This window comes from Engystomops pustulosus, chromosome 2, assembly GCF_040894005.1.
Source record: "Engystomops pustulosus chromosome 2, aEngPut4.maternal, whole genome shotgun sequence".
Classification (NCBI taxonomy): domain Eukaryota; kingdom Metazoa; phylum Chordata; class Amphibia; order Anura; family Leptodactylidae; genus Engystomops; species Engystomops pustulosus.
In genome coordinates, this window is record NC_092412.1 from 119,001,317 (window position 1) to 119,009,488 (window position 8,172).

At 41.6% G+C, this 8,172-nt stretch overlaps 1 long non-coding RNA gene across 1 annotated transcript; it reads right to left on the minus strand.

Annotated features, from left to right (window-relative positions):
• Positions 1–1,333: 1,333 nt before the first annotated feature.
• Positions 1,334–6,596, minus strand: LOC140116589 (uncharacterized). Its single transcript, XR_011852835.1, has 4 exons — positions 6,488–6,596; positions 5,335–5,440; positions 1,993–2,039; positions 1,334–1,625 (listed from the first exon to the last, which is right to left on the minus strand). It is a non-coding gene; the product is annotated as an uncharacterized lncRNA (long non-coding RNA).
• Between the last annotated feature and the right edge of the window lie 1,576 nt (positions 6,597–8,172).

An 8,172-nucleotide genomic window follows, 5' to 3' on the forward strand; every position in this document is an offset into this window, starting at 1 on the left:
GGGATAAAGAGAAATGTTGATGGACGGCTTAATGGAGAACATCAAGAACAACTACTGCTCTGGATATAATAGGCAGCATTTCTATTCTACTGTCTTTTCTGTAGCTGTACAGTTGTTTTTAAGTACAGCTTTTTCAGGTGCAAGCATATAGGGGGGGGGGGAGTGTACAAAAGGGGACGCAACTGAGAATTTGTTACGTATGCATTGGGGCCCGTGCCCCAGATCTTTTGTGACCCTAGCAACGCCCCTGTTGGGGTTACAGCCTTACCGGTTCTTGGTACAGTACAAACCAGGGAGTCAGCATAAGAATGCCGATCACGTATTCCGATTTGGTACCCAAGTCCAAGAGAACTACTTTGTGGAAGGACAAGCTTCCACTTAAGCAGGGAGGTATGTTGAGGGGTGAATGGTGAATTTTTTGTCTGTCTGTGTGTTTGTATCTTTTCTTCTTTTTCTCCTCCTGCTGGCAAGCAAACCTTTTGTCTCTGTCCACTATTGTTTCAACAGACAAACCAGTTCAGCAGTCACCATTCAGCATTACCTGATCTTATCTGTGTGTGCAAAACCTGAGCAGAGGGTGAACTGGGGTTATATAGCCTGCACCTGATTACTGCCAGGTGAAGCAGAGCTGAAGCTGTGCGGTTTATATTTGTATTTCTTACTTTGGTTACTTTGTGTATATTGCAAACTCCCCTTTATTTTTATATTGTGTATTATACTGTATTGTGGTGTTATATATATTAAGTAAGAAATATATCTTTGTGTGATGTTTGTTGTTAAAGGTGCAACCCAGGGGTGTATCCCTTTAAGACTCAAGGGAAATAGTTGGGTATTTAATGACACCTGTGTGTACATGGATTGTCTCTAGGTCAGAGTGTCTGATCTGACCACAGGGAAGCTGCTTATTCCAAGGTAGCTGCAACCTGACCCCTGAATTATCTGCATTCTGTTAAGTTGTATGCGCCACAAATTGGTAACTACAGCTCAGTTTGTAAACGGAAAATACACTAAAACCATTTGTATTGTATGTTTTATCAATACTGAACATGCATATGGCTATATTGAAATAGCTACATTATGACTTTTGTATAAAATTTGCATAAAGAAAAAATTGCTGCAACCTTTAAAACCAAATTAGGCCAAGTCCTTAGGAGGTTGATGTGTTATTTCCATGCTGTAGAAGAAGCACTTGTGTTTTATCTTTTATGATAATTACCGGTATGTCAATATTTCATCTTTAAAGATAATTTAAAATGTTTAAAAAATATTTTGAATATGTAGAAATCAGAAACCAAAAAGATCAAAGAGAAGTAAACTTGTGGTATCACTCCTTTATCAAATACCAAGCACATCATCCTTCTCTTCTGCTAGTATTTTAAATATATACTGATTTCTCATACCTAACAGATTTTGCTATTAAAGAAATTTCAGCATAAATTGCGTTTTGTTGTGCCTTTTAATACTAAAAACGAAAGATGTGATTGTTCAGATTTAATGCACTGCCTGAATCCATTGAATTAGAAGGTCTTTTATAGATGAACCTTATGAGATCGCACTAGAGAGGTGATTCAGTTATACATTTGGGGTTTCAACAGCTGCCACATTTTCTCTCCACTGGTTTAACTCTGTCAAACGATAAACAAGTAGAAAAACTGTGACTCACTGATGACTGTAAACAGCTTCTTAAAATAATGTTCTGTATTTACTGAGCAAACACCTATTAAGTTGCAGTATAAAAGAATCTTAAAATGCCTAGAATGATTGGTAAATGACCAGAATTGTCATGAAGTCATTACTTATTCCAAAATGTAAATTGTCGGGGAAACAAAATATATGGTCCACACACTGAAACATACCATAATAAATTAATCTGGCTTGGTGTTTTGTCAGTATGTTAGAGTAAATATAATTTCACATATAAGTTGTAAATAAATTTGAATACTGTATATGAAATGTTGTAATTTATGTTGTCTTTAATAGCCCTTATCTTACCTGGTTAAGTGCTTTAATTCTTCTTCAGTGATGACCAAAGATGTTAGCTGCAGACAGACACAGAGGACTTGGATCATATGAGGGTAAAATATATGTAGCATCACAGATAGTGACAAGTTACCATAGAGCTCTATTAACAAAATGCCACTCTTCTTTAAGCTAAAAATGGTTTAGCTCACATCCCCATAAAATCAGCTTTGTTATGTTACTTGGCATACATTTAGATTAAGCTGTGAGAATCCAGTAACTCACCCTCCCCTCCTTTACCTACTTATATTTGCAAATAGAACCCCATGCGTTTATTCTACTACTCCCAATTCTATTTGGAGGCATGTACAGATTTCATGTCATCAGATACATATATGGAGTAACTTTTGAAAATATTAGGGGGTAAAGAGCCTTAGATGACATTACCCTTGTCACATGACATAAACTGCTGAATGGTAAGAAAGAGGTATGGAACATGGGGAAGAGCCAATGAATTCTGCTGAAGACGCCACACTCACTGTTCAAAATGAATGTATGCTAGGTAAGATAACAAAGTTGATTTTATGGGGATGTGAGGAAAGCAGTTTTAGCTAAAACGGTGGCATTTAGTTAATAGAGTTCTATGGGAAGCTGTCACTAGTTTTATTTGTGCAAAATGTGGTGATAGGCTCCCTTTAAGTAGTATGTCTGTGTGTCTCATACTTGCCCTCTTCTTCATTTACATGTACAAAACATGCAGCAGATTTTGTTATGCAGTTTCTCCAGAAAATGGTAATACCCACACCCAGGGGCGTCGCTAGGTCAAAAGCCCCGGATCTTTTGGCTGGTGCCCCGGATCTACCTGGGTCAGCAGGACATCAGGTCCTGGAGCCCGGGCAACCTTCTCTCTCTCTTCACGATCCTAGTGTTCACTGCTTTCCCTGCAGGACCTGTGATGATGTCACGATCACATGACCTGCAGGGGGAAGCAGTGCATGGAGCTGCAGGAGTGAGGTGAGAGGGAGAACGTAGAAAGATATGTATGGGCACATGACAGGGGGATCTATATGGGCACATAACAAGGGGATCTGTATGGGGCACATAATGGGGATCTGTATGGGGCACATAACGGGGATCTGTATGGGCACATGACAGGGGGATCTATATGGGGCACATGACAGGGGGATCTATATGGGGCACATGACAGGGAGATCTGTATGGGGCACATGACAGGGGGATCTGTATGGGGCACATGACAGCGGGATCTGTGTGGGGCACATGACAGGGGGGTCTGTGTGGGGCACATGACAGGGGGGTCTGTGTGGGGCACATGACAGGGGGGTCTGTGTGGGGCACATGACAGGGGGGTCTGTGTGGGGCACATGACAGGGGGATCTGTGTGGGGCACATGACAGGGGGATCTGTGTGGGGCACATGACAGGGGGATCTGTGTGGGGCACATGACAGGGGGATCTGTGTGGGGCACATGACAGGGAGGGATGTGTGGTAGACGTTACTGGGGGCTGTGTGAGGACATTCCTTGGGGCGTGTTCACATGTGGCCGTAGGATGGGGCTTCGGTTTGCTCACACATGAGTTTCCAGTGGAAACAAGCGCCTGGCGGTTCTATGGAAACGATCGGAAATGAGCCGCCGGTGTTTTGCATTAAATTGACGCAAAACACCGGGGGCTCATTCCCAATCACAGGCGTTGCAAACACAAACGAAGACAAAATGGCACGTGTGCCACCACCCTTAGGGTGATGGCCCACGTGGCGTTTTGAACGTGTTTTTGGCCCGTTTTTAAGCTGTCCGTTGAAAACGCATCAGTTTTTGACAGGTTTGATCAATTATCTAAATTCAAACTGGTCAAAAATATAAAAACGTAAAACGTTTTTGACGGGCTGCTTAAAACGGGCCAAAAACGCGTTCAAAACGGCACGTGTGACATCACCCTTAGGGTGAAGACACATGTGGTGTTTTTAGGCCGTTGTTGGTCCGTTTCTAGTTAGTGCGCTTTCAGATCGTAAAAACCGCATGCGTTTTTGACAGGTTTGACAAATTATCTTAATTCAAACTGGTTAAAAAACGCATGCGTTTTTTCTAATCTGAAAACGCTCTCTACTAAAAATGGCCTAAAAACGCCACGTGTGTCTTCACCCTTACAGTATTTTGGGAGAGTGTTAGGGGCAGCAGCAGGATAACACTGTCAGGGTGCTGTCACACGTTGCAGTTACAACTGCATCACAATCAGTTTTGAGGTGGTTTTAGGTGCAGTTTTGTTAATTTAACAAGTGAAAGACATGAACTGGTGAATTTAAGTTTGAAGGGGAAACCTGTTCCACAATTGTCTTTTTGTTAAAATAACAAAACTGCATTTGAAACTGCAGCATGTGAACGCAACTTCGGAGAACCAAGATTTCGGGACAATGAAGGACATAAGATGTCTGTGTGGTGAACTCCACAGAAAGGAGACGTGGTGATGCTGGGTCTAAGGGTGGTTGGCGTTTTGAACCCGTTTTTAGAAAACACATGACTAAAAATGGACTAACAACGGGTTCAAAACGTCACGTGTGCCACCACCCTAATAGTGAAGTGGAAGTGTCACCTGCAGTCATTGGATGTAAGTCAGGATTTCTCCTGTGTTTTTGTAGCTGTGTAGCCACCTCAGTAAAGTAGTTATTGGCACAACCACATGTGAGGGGTTATGTACAGGAGGGGGGTATTACTGAAAGTCTGATACAAATGCATTGGGGCCCGTGCCTCGGATCTTTTACCACCCTAGCAACGCTCCTGCCCACACCATAATGTTAACCCCTTTATGGGCCCATGTTATGAAAATGAGAGTTTGCTCTCTCTCATCTATCACTGTAATTGAAATGGTTTACGTCCGGTGGTCTTGTTGACATCTGAAGTGGCCTTGAAGGAGAGAACATCTTAGACCAGGAAACAGCATGGAAGGGGCCCATGTATGAATCTATTCTCCTAACATACCATTCTGTTTATGCATATTATTGGCAATGAAACAAGAGTAATATACTGCTGTAATCTGAATAATAAAGTAGAGAATCTTTACTTGGATACTGGGAGTGTCTGTGTGTCTGATTCTTCCTATGCATGCATATTTAATAATTACCTCATTTGGAGCAGCGATCAATACATTGGGGGTCATTTACAACGGGCCCAATTCACGTTTTCCCGACGTGTTACCCGTATATTTCCGATTTGCACAGATTTTCCCTGTATTGCCCCGGGATTTTGGCGCTGGCATGCACGCGTCGGAAATGGGGGGGGTGGGGTGGCCGAACGAAAACCCGACGGAATCGGCAAAACCGCCGCATTTAAAAAGAAAAATTGGTCGCACGCGCCATACTTACATGCACCAGGAAGAGATCAGTGAACTCCGACGCAACTCGGTGGACATCAGGCCCAGGACCTTCATGAGTTGCCGGAAGACCCAAACGCTCGTAGGAGAAGCAGCCGCTGGAACGCAAATGGACAGGGTAAGTAAATGTGCCCCATTGAGTAGCACATAGGTTTTAATGTTCAATCCAACACACACACATCAGGGCCTTTGAGCTTTTAGAGCAGTTTGAAACCTTTTTTTCAGGTCCCAAGATTATATTTGAATTTATCAAGGTGTAAAGGGAGAAGTTCCATCACATGGGTCCATTCCAAAAAGAAGTGTGAAATGGCTAAATGCATAGTAATAATTATTTTAGATGAAAATAGAGTTTTAGCTTCTAATATGTCAAATTAAGCTTGTGCTAAAATAAAAAGTCAATCTAATTATTATGCAGTATTTCCTGATTTTTTTCATTCAAAGCTTTGTTAAGAACAAAAAGAAAACACATGAGCAAAATATGTCGGAAAAGACCATTGCCCAGATTTATTAAAGAAGAACACTTAGCTATGAGGATTATGGTAGGGAGGACAGAGAGTAAGAGGGTGGAAGGTGGATTGCTAAGTCAGAGATTGGTAAAATGAGAGTGATCACTTTTTGCCAGAATGGCTGGATGTTAGGGCAATCCCTCTAGATATGGGTCATGGTGCCTCCCAACGCCCTACAGCACCGGCAAGCATTTGGTGTGTTTTGAAAGGGCAGGTATAGTCTCTTAGGCACATGTACAGTTGTTTGGTATTTGTATTGGAAATCTCTTCTGATTTGCGGGAGAGTGAAAGCTTATTGCATAAAGTGAAATGTTTAACCGAATGGTCTAATTAAGAGAAGTTCTTATGGAGGTTATGATGGCCAAAAGCTCAGTGGAGTTAAGGGGTGAAGAAAAATGCCTAGAACAGCCTTCAGTAGTGTGAAGGTTGGGTAATCGGTAATTGTTGTTCAAGGCCAATGAAGAGTTTCCTGTTGCTATTGTCAATCCAATCAAGTACTCTAGCTAACGTTAACACTATATGATAATCTTTGAAGTCCAGTAGATGTTGTATCCATTGGATCTTTCTCCCGATAACAGTAGATCTGCCCACTCTTGGGGGAGCAGATGACCATTAAGAGGTGATGAGGAGATGTGTTACCTGTACAAAAAATTCCTTAGGGAGAATAAGTGGGATCATTTGGAAGAAATTGAGCAGACGAGGCAAGACAGTCATCTTTATGCAGCTAGCTTGTTCCAACCAGACATTTTCATGACCATGATGTGAGCTAATTTTTCAGGGAACAAAGGAAAAGAGCATTGATCAGTGAGTATCATCCAAGTCCACAGGTATAATAACCCTAAGTATTTAAGAGATTTCTCTTGTCAAGAAAGTATAGAGGGTAACAATGGAATGTAGCTCATAGTAAAGCTTTTGCCAATGTTCACCTTATAATTACAAAAATAACCAGAGGTCTGGATAGTGTCCATCAGTGTCGGGAGAGAGGTGGATGAGTCCATGACATACAACTGTACATTGTTAGCAAAAGTGGAGCATTTAGAATGATGATCTCCCACAGTGATCTCTCTGATAGTAGAATTAGATTAAATTGCATACAAAAGGTGCTCCATGACTATGGTGTACAACAACAGGCACAGGAGCAGCTCTGTCTTCTTCCATTGCATATAGGGAAAGAATTTGAGTCATTTTTGTGGGTCTATTCAGTGAGACATATAAATGTATTGGTCCCTAACTCCAATTGCTTAAGAGATAACTCCAAGAATCGCCAGTCCATCACATCAAAAGCCTTTTTGGTGGCAAAGGAAAGGGATGTTTGTCCTGTAAGCATTGCGAATCGGTGAGAAAGTCTTGAAAGTGTTATCTCTCGCCTCTCTGGATGGGATAATTCCTACCTGATCAGGCTGAAAGGAGCTCAGGGGACAAGTCAATTAATCCAGCATATACAGTATTTTGGAATCTGTAACTGTTAGCTAGATAGGTGATTGCTGGAATACAGTTGCACATATTTTCCATCCTTGGGTATTTATGACGTGACATAACTATGTAAGAAGACAGGGTGGAGAGATGTAGTTATGTTTCCTGATTTTCTAAACACTCTACATGTGGCCGTAAACTTTAGGATGGACATTTCACAGGGCTTAGGAGTGAAAAAATATGCTGGATGGGTAGAAAAATGTCTCAAAAGCATTTATATTACCTAAGTTGCTGTATACTTTGCCAATCTTACCGATACTTATACCAGGGCATTTCCTCACAGAGGAGAGATGAATGTTCTCTAGTTATTTGTGGAAAATAAAAAGGTAGGTTTGAAAGAAGTGGAAAGGGTGCCTAGGGCTACCCAACACAGCTTTATGCTTGCTAACTCAAAAAGATGAATTGAAACATGGCTGCACTCTGCATAAAGGCTTAATAGCACTACACTACATATTCTACAAGTATGGCATAAAAGTAACCATAGGCAGCAGTTTTCACAATTTCCTTTGCCTCTGATGCTAGCTAGCCTAATTCTGCTTACTTTAGCTAAGAAGTGGAAGGACGCTCCAAGGTGGTGTGCAACGTTTCAAGAGATAAATATGTGTGATCTTCTGTAAGATCACGGACGCCAGTCATACCCTGGAAGAAGCTAACCAGCGAAACCCTGGTGGGGCGATGACTTGGTGTTCTCGTGGATTTGTTATGCGCATTTTATTTGGCTCTATGTGAGTAAATGTTAAAAATAAAACTACTGGATTTTGGAACTGTCTACGCTATGTCTGCATCTTCTTTTCTCTGTATAGCGGAGTATGCTACCAGGAGATTTTGAGGATTAAAAACACACTTAAGCA